This window comes from Lontra canadensis, unplaced genomic scaffold, assembly GCF_010015895.1.
Source record: "Lontra canadensis isolate GAN:19392208 unplaced genomic scaffold, GSC_riverotter_1.0 scaffold96, whole genome shotgun sequence".
NCBI lineage: Eukaryota > Metazoa > Chordata > Mammalia > Carnivora > Mustelidae > Lontra > Lontra canadensis.
In genome coordinates, this window is record NW_022631090.1 from 1,388,946 (window position 1) to 1,401,128 (window position 12,183).

Genomic DNA, 12,183 nt, shown 5'->3' on the forward strand with positions numbered 1-12,183 from the left:
CAAATTTATATGCAAGTGTTGAGAGAACATGAACTGAGAACTGATGTGAATTGGATAGAGTTAACAAGAAAACAAAAGTAAGATCCTACATATGTAGGCCATTTGAGTCTTTGTGATTGCGTATTTCTATCTGGGGCTTTCCCTATTGTGGATACATGCGTGTGCATGTGTGTGGAGGATGTTAGAATACGGCTGTATATGAGTGAGAAGGATTTGTATAGAAGGGTGTGTGAATGGGTACTTGGATCAGGTTTCTTTTTTAAAAAAATTTTAAAAGATTTTATTTATTTATTTGAGAAAGAGAGGGAGAGAACAGAGAGAGTGAGAGGGAACAGACTCTCCCGCTGAGCAGAGAGCCTGATGCAGGGTTCGATCCCAGGACCCTGGGATTATAACCTGAGCTGAAGGCAGATGCTTCACCGACTGAGCCACCCAGGCACCCCATTATATCAGGTTTCTTTTTAAAAAAATTTTAATTGAATTTATTTTTTTTTAAATTTTATTTATTTATAAAGACGGAAATCTCAGGTAAGCAGAGAGGCAGGCAGAGAGAGAGAAGGGGAAGCAGGCTCCCCACTGAGCAGAGAGCCCGATACGGGGCTCGATCCCAGGACCCTGGGATCACGACCTGAGCCGAAGGCAGAGGCTTTAACCCATTGAGCCACCCAGGTGCCCCTTGAATTTATTTTTTATCAACATATAACATATTATTTGTTTCAGGGTATATCAGGTTTCTTAATCTCCCTTGAGGGTCACTTTACTCATCCACCATAGAGCTCAACAAATGGCTACCATTTTAAGAACTTCAAAAAGTAGTGGTAGTAGTAGTAGTAGTAGCAGCAGCAGCAGCAGTAATATAAAGCCCTGGTACCCAAGAATCTCTAGTTATTCTAAATATTCTTTAAATTCTGATTTATTTGACTATAGCTTGGTTTTCCATCCCTCTATTACAAGTGGGATTTGCTCTATTCAGAATAGACACATTTTTGTCTTGCTGAAAATAAAATATATCCCCCCTATGGAAGAATTCTAGCTAAACTGTTGATGGTGGTGACCTTGAAGGAGAAGGTGGGATTAGGTGTTGGGGGGGAAAGGAGTAAAGGAGAGGGACTTTCTAGTGTTATCATTTGCCAAAAAATTAGTACATTGTAGTTATATAAGTTAAATAATTGTGTTATTAAAGTAATATAAGAGTATTTAGAAAACAGGATGGTATGGAGAAGCATCAAAATTCAGCCACTATTCTGCCAGCCGAGAACAACTTTTATCTTAGCCTCCCTCTTTATAGAACCATTTCATGGAGATCATATATTATTGCATCCTAATATCTGCAGTATTTTCATCTGGAGCTCAGGGTGGGGGGTGGGGAAAGGAAGTGAGGGAGGGAGGGAAAGAGAGTAAGTAAGTTATGAGATAAAATGTGTGATAGATGGGGGTGCCTGGGTGGCTCAGTGGGTTAAGCCTCTGCCTTCGGCTCAGTTCATGATCTCAGGGTCCTGGGATAGAGCCCCACATCCGGCTCTCTGCTCAGCGGAGAGCCTGCTTCCTCCTCTCTCTCTGCCTACCTGTGATGTCTCTCTCTCTCTCTCTGTCAAATAAATAAATAAAAAAAAAGGTGTAATAGATGGCGGCACAGGGTGGTGATGGAAGTAACACAGTGTGGGCACATGTAAGCCAGATTGGAAAGATCAAGGAAGGCTTCCTGGAAGAGGTGATGCCTGAATTGAGCCTTAAAAATGAATTGGGACATTGGGGAGGGTATGTGCTATGGTGAACGCTGTGAAGTGTGTAAACCTGGCGATTCACAGACCTGTACCCCTGGGGATAAAAATATATTGTATGTTTATAAAAAATAAAATAAAATATAATAAATAAATAAATAAATAAATAAAATCTAAAAAAAAAATGAATTGGGCAGGCTGAGCCCATTTTCTAGTGCCTCATAAGCACTCGCCTAATGTGATAGTGGACTTAAAGATTTAGTGCCTAGCACATAGTAAAAGCTCAATAAATAGTAGGTATCATTACCTGACCCTTTCAAACAAATTTGAGGAATAAATAATAAATAAATGAATAAACAAACACAATAAAAATAAATAAAAAATAAAAAATAAATTATTTAAAAATAAATAATAAATAATAAATTCCTCCACTATGAGGAAGAAATGAGATAATGCACGTAGAGTACTAAAGATGGTGCCAGGCACCTAGTAAGTGCCCCATACATGGTGGGGGTTGATAGTGTTGTTGGTCGTGGTTTTATTATTTGGGGGTTCTACTGGACTGAGACGGAATCTTCTGTCTCCTATCTTGTGTGTTGTCTGACTGTGCAGTTTGTCCTGTTAAATTGCTTCAGATATGATGTCTCCAAGCATGCTTATGTTTGGAGTGTTTCACTGGAAGCTTTTCCTCATAACAACCACCAGCTCGGGGCACCTGTGTGGCTCAGTCGGTTAAGCATCTGCCTTGGGCTCAGATCAAGATCTCTGAGTCCAGGGATTAAGCCCTGCATCAGGCTCCCTGCTCAGCAGGGAGTCTGCTTCTCCCTCTCCCTTTGCCCAAACCCAATTGTGCTCTCTCTCTGTCTCAAATAAATAAATAAAATGTTAAAAGAAAAAAAAAACCACTGGTGCAGCCATGTGCTGTGCTCACGTAGTCTCCAGAAGCATATAGAGCACAGCGGAGCTGATAGTAGAAAAAGTAGTTGCCTCCTGGTTGCCTCAGAAAGTATTTTCTGTGTGGTAAAGAGACAGTCTCTGGTTTTCTGATCAGTACGGCCCCTGGATTGCTGAAGCCAGCTAGTAGACATGAATCGAAAGCCTTCCCCATCTTTTTTGGGCATGCTCATTGTTCTGGATCAGAGAATAGAGTGTACGTAGGCCACAAATCTGCTCCACAGTCCAGCCCCATCTCCCCACAAAAGCCAAGAGCAACTCCTTTTTCTCCAGAAGCTGGGGCTGGCTTTTTCTCTGGTTTCCCTAGCAGGGCAACTCTTCCAGTTTTTGCAGAGCTTCATGAATATTCTAATGGGCATTTGTAACTGGTGGGTATCAGAGGTTGCTAGCTTGCTGCCCTGTTAACCCCGAGTGCCCCAGATATAATCAATCTTCTTCCTGAAGACTTCAGTTAGAAGGCACAAAAGTCCTTTGCTTTTTCTTTTAAAAAATGATTTATTTATTGATTTATTTGAGAGAGGGAGAGAGAGAGAGAGCATGCGCCAGTGGGAGGGGGGTAGCAGAGGGAGAGTGAGGAGGAAGCAGGCTCCCTGCTGAGCTGGGAGCCCAAGTGGGGTCTAGATCTCGTGGCCCTGAGATCATGACCTGAGCCAAAATCACGAGTCAGACACTTAACCGACTAAGCCACCCAGGCACCCCAAGTCCTTTGCCTTTTCCGGGTCCTTTATGAACTAGCTTTCCACCCCTCCAGCCTGGGGAGCCTGTTTTTAGCATCTCGTTTTACCCAATCCAGGACTCCTCTGCCTTTTTGTAAGGAAAAGCTGTGTTAATACTTTCCTAAAGCTTTCTATCTCCTCTGGCAAGAGGGAGGTTAAGGATAGAGGGAAGATGAATGAACCTGGGGGATGCCTGTCAGGGTGTGGGGGAGAGGAGGGCTGGAGGGGCGGGAGGCTGCTGTCTTCCTCTCTGAGCTGAGAAGCCAGGTACATTGCAGAGAGCAGGGCAGGAGGAGGGTAACTATCTTGCGGAGATAACTTGTAAGGCTTTGACGTCGTTTGTAGATCCCAAGCTACTGATTAGGGGCCCCTGACCTAATATAGTAGAAAAATGGTTTGTGTTGTTGGTGCTGGTTTTTAATATCCTTCCTGACATGTATCTCCCTTCCTGTATTAGCTTTCTGAATCCTGATACTGTGCACTCAGATTGATCTCTTGGCCCTACTTTCCACTCCCTGGCATTCTCATTTACCTTCCAGTCACCTCTGGAATTCTGGACCTGGTTTATCCAGTCCTTTGTCCCCACTCCATATGTTGACCTAAAGGTAGCCTCTAACTTGTACAGAGGCTGAGATCTCAAAGTTCATTCTGAAGTCAATTGTTTGCAAGGTGACAGGAATTCTCCCATAGAAGAAAATACCGTCGGGGCACCTGGGTGGCTCAGTCAGTTGGGCTGCTGCCTTCAGCTCAGGTCCTCATCTCAGGGTCCTGGGATCGAGGCCCATGTAGGGCTCTCTGCCTGGTGGGGAGTCTCCTTCTCCCTCTCCCTCTCTCTCTGTACTCCCCCCCACACACAAATAGATACAATTTTTAAAAAGAAAGAGAAGAAAATGTTGTTATAAATGGTAGTTATATTTCCAGGCCAGCCCACCACTCTAAACACACACATACTTTAATGTACTAGAAGTGTGGGCCATTTGTAAGGAAAAGGTTGAAAATCTTGGTCATTCAGCCAAAACAGGTAGACAATCCAAGGGAATAAGTCATGCTTTAGCCTGGGCGGCTGGCTGGAGCAGGAGTCAAGGAAGTCGAGCTGGGTGAGGTAGAATGAGGCTTTCATGGAGGCTCCTTGGACAGCCTCTGATGACTTTGCGAGGCTGCAGGCAGTCACACTACTAGTTCTTTTTTCTTTCTAATTTTGCTTCAAAACTGACAGCTTTCAGTAATTATGACTACCATATCCTGGGCTCCTCTTCTACGTCGATTCACCAACCTGCTCCTCATTTCAGCCTCACAAAAGCACTCGCAAGTAAACGCTGTAATGACCTCTATTCTATAGACCAGGAGGGAGTTTCGGGAAGGTCAGTGAGCTTGACGAAGGTTCCTGGGTACAGTTGGAGAGCAGGTCAGCGGTTTCCCACTCCCCAGACCCAGGCTTTTACAGTCTGTACTCAGCCAGCCTTTTCTTTCCCTTATCAGGAGGTGTATCACCAATACGGAGGGCTAGCACCCGGGATTAGAGTTATCAGTGAGCTCACAAAGAATGGAGCAATCTAGAGAGGTGAAGGGAGGGAGGAAGGGGAAGAGTTTTGCTAGGCACAAGTTCAGCTAAGAACCCGGTACAGACAAATGCTTCTCAAACTGTTAACTATGCATACAAATCATCCGAAGCCCCTGAAGCTGATGTCTCTTCAGCAGGCCTGGGGAGGAGGCCCTGAGCCTCCTGCTTTTTCCCAGGCTCCCAGGTGATGCTGCTCCTGTGGGCCCCAGGCAGCACTGAGGAGCAAGGCCACAGGGTGCAATCGATAAAGGAAACAATCAAACGTCAATTAATACCCCATTCTTAATTTTATCAGGGTCAGTTTCAACACTGAACTTCGATTTATGATTCCCTTTTCTCCTGTAGGGAGCCCCAGGCCATTGTCTCTGCTTTCGATCTGCCTGTTTTAGCATATGCTCAACTGTTTGTTTGTTTGTTTATATTTATATTTTTAAAAGACTGATGTATTTTATTTGAGAGAGAGAGAGCGCAGAAGGGAGGGGCGGAGGGAGAGGGAGAGAGAAACTTAGACTCTGTGCTGAGCCCAGAACCCAATGTAGGGCTCAATCTCTCCACCCTGAGATCAGGACCTGAGCCAAAACCAAGAATCAGTTGCTAAAATGACCACACCATGTAGGGGCCTCTCAACTGCTCTTTGAGAAACAGGTGTTAAAGACATATGAGCATCTTCTGCCACTCTGAGCTCTAAGCAGCCTGAATCAGGCTCCTGACACAAGTGTCTCCTGGTATAAGCTAAATCTCAGGCCATGGGGGTTCCAGGCCTCAGCAGCTGCTCCCAGCTCTCTACCACCAGGAACAGTTGTATAAAGGTAAAGCATGTAACACTGACGTCCCAGCTCTTTGGAATTTCCTTTCTCAGAGCTGCTGTCTTCATCTGCAGCAGGAAACAGCCTGGCTTATTTCTTTGGCATAGTTGAAATGATACCAAGCATTGGTTTAAGGCAGCTATTGGAAAGGCTGTTGACGGGGTCCTCCTGCCAATTCCAGAAGGCCAGTACAATTTGTTTCCTGGAAGGTTGTTTGCTTTACCTTGCCGCCTCCTCTCCTCTCCTCTCTCCTCTCCCCAACCCTACTCCTCCGAGGATTTTGATCATGATCATTTTGAGCCATTCTTCAAGTTTTTCTTCTATTTTTAGAGCCTCTGACTCATTCTTCCCCAATAGCAAAAGTCAGGGAGGGCCTTCTATTCTAGCCAAGCTCTACTTTCTAAAGTAGGAAATAGTCTCTCACAGTGTCTACAAATCAACTTGATGGTCTGTGGCACACAATGACTGGATTGCTTTGCCATCTTCTCTTTCTCTCTAACTGTGGCCTTTCTAACTCCTGTTGCAAGTAGGTGTTTGTCCAGCCTCCCCTCAAATACACTGGATAAATTCACATCTCTTTATTGGATAAATGAAAAACTGTATTGAAAAGGACTTGCCATCTTCCCTTGTGACTCCTTATCCATTAATCTTACTTTTACCATATGGAGCAGAAAGAATCCCTTGAACGTTTCATGAGGGCTCTTGTATCTTCTTTAACCGTCTCTTTGTGAGACTAAACACGCCCAGTTCTCAATCAGTCTGCAGTATTTTGTTTCGTTTTCTTTCTTTCTTTCTTAAGATTTTATTTATTTATTTATTTATTTATTTATTTATTTATTTAACTGAGAGAGAGAGTGAGAGTGAGAGAGCACAAGCAGGGGGAGCAACAGAGGGAGAGGGAGAGCCAGGTTCCTTGCCGAGCAGGGAGCCTGATGCAGGGCTTGATCTCAGGACCCTGGGGTCATGACCTGAGCTGCAGGCAGACACTTAACTGACTGAGCCACCCAGGTCCCTCAGTAATTTTTAAGGATTTATTTATTTATTTTTGAGAGAGAGTGTGGCATGAGGGCGGGGGTTGAGGGGGAGGGGGAGAGGGAGAGAGAATCTCAAGCAGACTCCTTGCTGAGCATGGAGCCTGACATGGGCCTTGACCTCCTGACTGTGAGATTATGACCTGAGCTGAAACCAAGAGTCACTTAACCAACTGAGTCACCCAGGTGCCCTCAGTCTACAGTGGTTTCTTGACCCTCATCTTAAAATCAGGCACCTGGAAATGGACATACTGTTTCCTGTGTGGTTTGACCCGTGCTAAGCACATTAGGACCCTTCCTTCCTATGATTTTCTAATATGATTTGATGATTCTGTTGACTTAAAAAAAAAAGGAAGTCCTCTCTTCAGGTGTATTGAGCACCTACTTTGGGTCAGATACAGTACCTAAGATCTACTAAGCAACCTCTCCAAAGGTTCGGTGGTTGAGGGTCTCTGTTCTCCCTGACCCTGTTCTCCCTGACCCCGTGGGGCCAGAAGATGCTATAGCTACCCTCTTCCCATACTTCCTGTTACCTACTGCCCTCCAGGTCTTTCACTTAGTGAGGACCTCAGCACCTCAGTTATGGTCTCCCCAACTCTGGCTACCATCCTGAGTGATTTTGATGACCCATCCGCAAACTTAATCCTTTCGGTCCTCTTCATCTCCAGCCCACTTCACCAGCCCATTCCCATCATCTACTTTGTTTTCAACAGATAATCTCATCGCATATTCCGTTATGCAAATCAAGGCCATCAGATGCTCACTTTCATTTTCCTGCCCTTACCTCACCCTGCCACATAGCTGTGGCCCTACAGGTCCTAATATCCTTTTTCTTTTCTTTCCCTTCCTTCCTTCCTCCCTCCCTCCCTCCCTCCCTCCCTCCTTCCCTTCCTCTCTCCCTCTCTCTCTCTCTCTCTCTCTCTTTCTTTCTTTCTTTCTTCTTATAGGAATAGACATAGCTTGTCCAGTTCAAGGCTAATGCATCTATTTATGCCTCAGAGTCCATTCTCTCCTGCCTCTTGGGAACTTTTCTCCATTGTTATCCCCCTTCTCATTTGTATCCTCAACCACTCTTTCTCTTTTTTATTGGCTGCTTCCAGTGAGCATTTAGATCTGCTCCACTTTCTCCCACTAAACAAACAAACAAAAACTCTTCTTCGACTGTTCCCAGCTGGCGCTCACCCTATTTCTTGCCTTCCATCATCAAGGAAGCTTTTCAAAAGTGAACAGTCTACACTTGCTGCCTCCATTTCCTCACCTCCCATTCAAAACTCAGCCCTGCCCTTTCCACCACCCAGTCTGGCTTTTCTGACCCCAGAACACCACTGTTAACTGCTCTTGTTAAGGAAACCAATGACATCCTGATTGCTGAACCCAACAAACAATCTGAAGTCTTGATTTTCCTGGAACTCTCTCTGCTGCAGATAACATAAATGATTGCCCTCACTCCACTTCTGCCCTCATGCCTCTCTTGAAAGTGCCTACTCCTTGGCTTTGGTCGTGCTCTTCCTCTCATGATTCTCCTCATTCCTCTTGGTTACTCCTTCCTGTGCCCTTTTGCAGACTCTTCCTCTGCCACCCTTTCAGTGCTGGTCTTTGCCAGCATTTTTCTCATCCTATACCTTTCCCCTAGATCATAGTATCCATCCCCATGGTTTTATCTACCTACCATGCTGATGACTCCCTGCACCATGGTTATAGCCTCAGCCCTCTCTTGTGAGCTCCAAACCTGACTACTCAATTGTGACTAAACATGTGGGACATGGTATGTCCCATGGGTACCTCAAAACCAAGCTCCGTGTGTCACAAATTCATCTTCCTTACTCAAATCTGCCCCCCATCCCCTTTCTACCCCACTACCACCATTTTGGTGATCCAGACCTCTGTCCACACAGTTGTCCAGGCCTGAATCTCAAGAGTCATCCAATATTCTTCATTCAAGCAGTTGCCAAGGCTTGTTAAGTCTATCTTATTTTTTAAAAAAGATCTTTAAAATTTATTTATTTGAGAGAGAGAGAATGCATGAGAGGGGAGTGGTCAGAGGGAGAAACAGACTCCCTGCTGAGCAGGGAGCCCGATGTGGGACTCAATCCCCGAACTCCGGATCATGACCCAAGCCAAAGGCAGTTGCTTAACCAACTGTGCTACTCAGGCACCCATTAAGTCTATCTTCTAAGTCTCTGGTATGTCTTGTCTTGTTTTTCTTTTTTAAAGATTATTTATTTATTTATTTGAGAGAAAGAGAGAGAGAGAGTGCACAAGAAGGAGCATGAGCAGGGTGGAGAAGGAGAAGCAGGCTCCCCACTGAGCAGGGAGCCCAACATGGGGCTCGATCCCAGGACCCTGGGATTGTGACCTGAGCCCAAAGGCAAGACACTTCACCGACTGAGCCACCCAGGAATCCCTGGTATTTCTTTTCTTTATGTTACTACAGCATGCTAATCCAGACTCTCCATCTTCTTTCTTTAAACTATTTAAATAGCTTCTCAACTAGTCTCCTGCCTCTTAGCCTACTCCCCTTTAATCCGTTCTCCACACTGGGGCTAGAATTAGTTTTCTGAAATTCAAATCACATTGCATCAGTCCTCTCTGCTTCAAGCTTTACATGACTCCCCACTGTTTCCTGGTAGAGTCCAAGCTGCTCTTCATCCCTTAAAAGGACTTTCACAACCTGGCCCTGCCTACCCTCAAGTCTTATCTCCTCCTTATGACCTATAATGCTTTCCTTATCCTTGTGCCCAGGGAATAGCAAACCAAGCAGCCCACACTGCCTCCATGCCTTTGGACACACTGTTCTCTCTGCCTAGAATGACCCCTTGTCCTCCGGCCAAACTCTTATTCAACTTCCAAAATTGAGCTTGGAGCAGGTCAGGAGAGTTACACCAGAAACTAGTAACACTAATTTGCCTCTGCAGAGAGCTGGGGGGCTGGGGCAGAGGTGGGAGGCCAGCTTGCCACTTGCATTTTGCATCCTTTGGTACGTTTTGTACTTTGTGCCAGACATCTGAATTGGTTACTTGAAATACAAGTACAATGTGGTCATTAAAAAAAAAAGACTTAGGGATCATGTCTTCTAGAAAGTTATCCCCCCCCATTCTTTCCCTCTGTAGTCCACCCCCTTCTTTGTGCTACCTCTGGGCCTAGTATGTGCTCCTATAAGCAAAATAATCACATTTGTTGTTATTTCTCTTTTAAGCTGTCTAGCTCCCCAAACTGTGAGCTTCTTGAGGGCAGAAGCATATCTTATCTTTTGTTATTTCCCCAGGATCTGGCACAGTACTCCACGAATGTTTATCCAATGAAGAAATGGGTGAAAAAAATGCAGTATGGGATGCCCCAATGATAAAACAGGGCTCCCAAGCCTGTGCTCTTTTTAAATCTCCCTCCCTCTGTCCCTTTGCTGTGTGTCAAATCTAAAAGTCATAATTGGCATTTATTAAGTATTAGCCATCACCTTGTCAGTTTGGATTTAACATAATCCAAGGCTGCCCAGATCCGTTCAAAGTACCTTGAGTCACTGGAAGAGTTGACAGGTATTTATATGTCTTATTCTGAGTCACTGAATCACAGAATGGAATAATGTGTCTAATACCTGCCATTGATTGAACACCTACACCATGTTAAGCATTGTGCTAGGTGCTTTTTTTTTTTTTTTTTTTTGCACATGACACTGTCACAGCATTTGCTGCAAGGCAGATATTTTGATCCCCAGTTTACAGACGTGGAAATTGAAACCAGTATGGTTAAGCACTTTGCCCAGGGTCACATTTCTAGTAAGTGGTGAAGCTGAGATTTGAACTGAGGTCTTTTGACTTCGAAATTCATGCTTGATTCATATGCCACACCGACAGAAAGAGGACCTCTCCATTGCTTTGAGTGTTCTGCAAGGGATTCTCCAAGGCTGGCTTGAAATCCCCCGTGCCTGGTGCTCCCTGCTCCCCAAGGCAGCCATTCCATCTTAGGCAGTTCTGACCATTTTGAAAGCTCTTATTTGCAGAAAGCCAAAATTATAAATGAGCTGAACAAGACACAGCCAAGAATAGAGCCTTTTGGCTCATTGCTAGAACTTCCCTTCTGGTCTGACACCAAACCATTCCATTTATTCAACTAGTTGCAGACTCTTCTCAACAAACAGCTGGAGTGTCCAGCCTATACGTTGCCATCTTGTCTACAAGAAAATTATAGGAAACTTTGTCCAATGCCTGGATGAAATGAAATCCACTCTAGCTATCACATTCTCCGATCTGCCAATCTAGTAACCAGATTTAAAAAAAAAAAAGGAAATGAAGTCTGGGAGGGATATTTGTTTTTTAGTGGGGCAATTTGTCAATGACTCAGAGTAATGAGTTTCTAGCGGCACACTTTCAGCCATCATCGACAGGCTGTCAGGAAGATGGTTTTTGGGCAGTGGGCTTCCTACTGCTCTTCAAATGACATCTAAATAGGCAGCCCCCCCCCCATTTTCATTGCTTTGAATTGCACAGCTCTGTTGTTTGCACCTGGTTTTATTTAGGCTTCTATTTCAGTTTTCTATTTTATTTTTCTTTGACTGTGCTCTGTCCTTGCACATGTTTTCTGTGTCTGGTTCATTCCTGAAATTTCTACATCTTCCTTCCAAACACATATGTGTGTGCATGGGTGCTCCCGTGTGTGCGCACGTGCACACACACACACACACGCACACACTCACCCTCCTTGTCTGTTGAGAGTCAGTGCATTGCAGCCTCTCCTTCTGGAAGCCTTCTCTGATGCCCCCACGCTAGGTAACTGCTTCTCCTCCTCCTGTGTGATGTAGTGGAAAGTGACCACAGTGCCCATCACAGAGTAGATCCCCAGTAAATGTTCATTGCCTTCTTCCCTTTCCCCCTTGTATAGCTCTATACCAGTGTCGATCATGCCATATTGTATTTTCTTGTTTACTTGTCTGGCTTCATCGCTCAATTCTGAACTCATGCACGCATTCATTTGACAGATATTTATTGCATGTCTCCTGTGTCTGTGCAGATCATTGTTCATGCTTAGTGCCGGGGATACAAATAATTTCTGAATGTCATACTTTTGCCATGTCTTTTTCGTTCTTGGGTTCGTAGCACCTTGCATAGTGCCTGGCAAGAAAAGAGTATTCATGAAGTGTTTAGGAGAAAGCATTTCCTCAGCAGGGTTCCTGCTGGGGTGCAGGTTAGTTGTTGAACATCAGTTCCTGGATCTTGCCTTAGATCTACTGAGTCAGAATCTTTGAAGGGCGGGCTGCAAAAATTTGCATTCCCATCCAGTTCTGCAGGTATTTCTTGCACACTAAAACTTGGGAACTGTTGCTAAATGGGGGGAGGGGTGTGGAACTAATGCCTATTTTTGAAAAGAATAGCTAAAATTGATTGGATCATTTTTAATGTC

General features: G+C 44.7%; 1 protein-coding gene across 1 annotated transcript in view; it reads left to right on the top strand.

The window, feature by feature from the left end:
• NCBP2L (nuclear cap binding protein subunit 2 like) overlaps positions 1 to 12,183 on the top strand; it is a 49,510-nt gene that overhangs the window by 35,877 nt on the left and 1,450 nt on the right. The window lies entirely within an intron of this gene.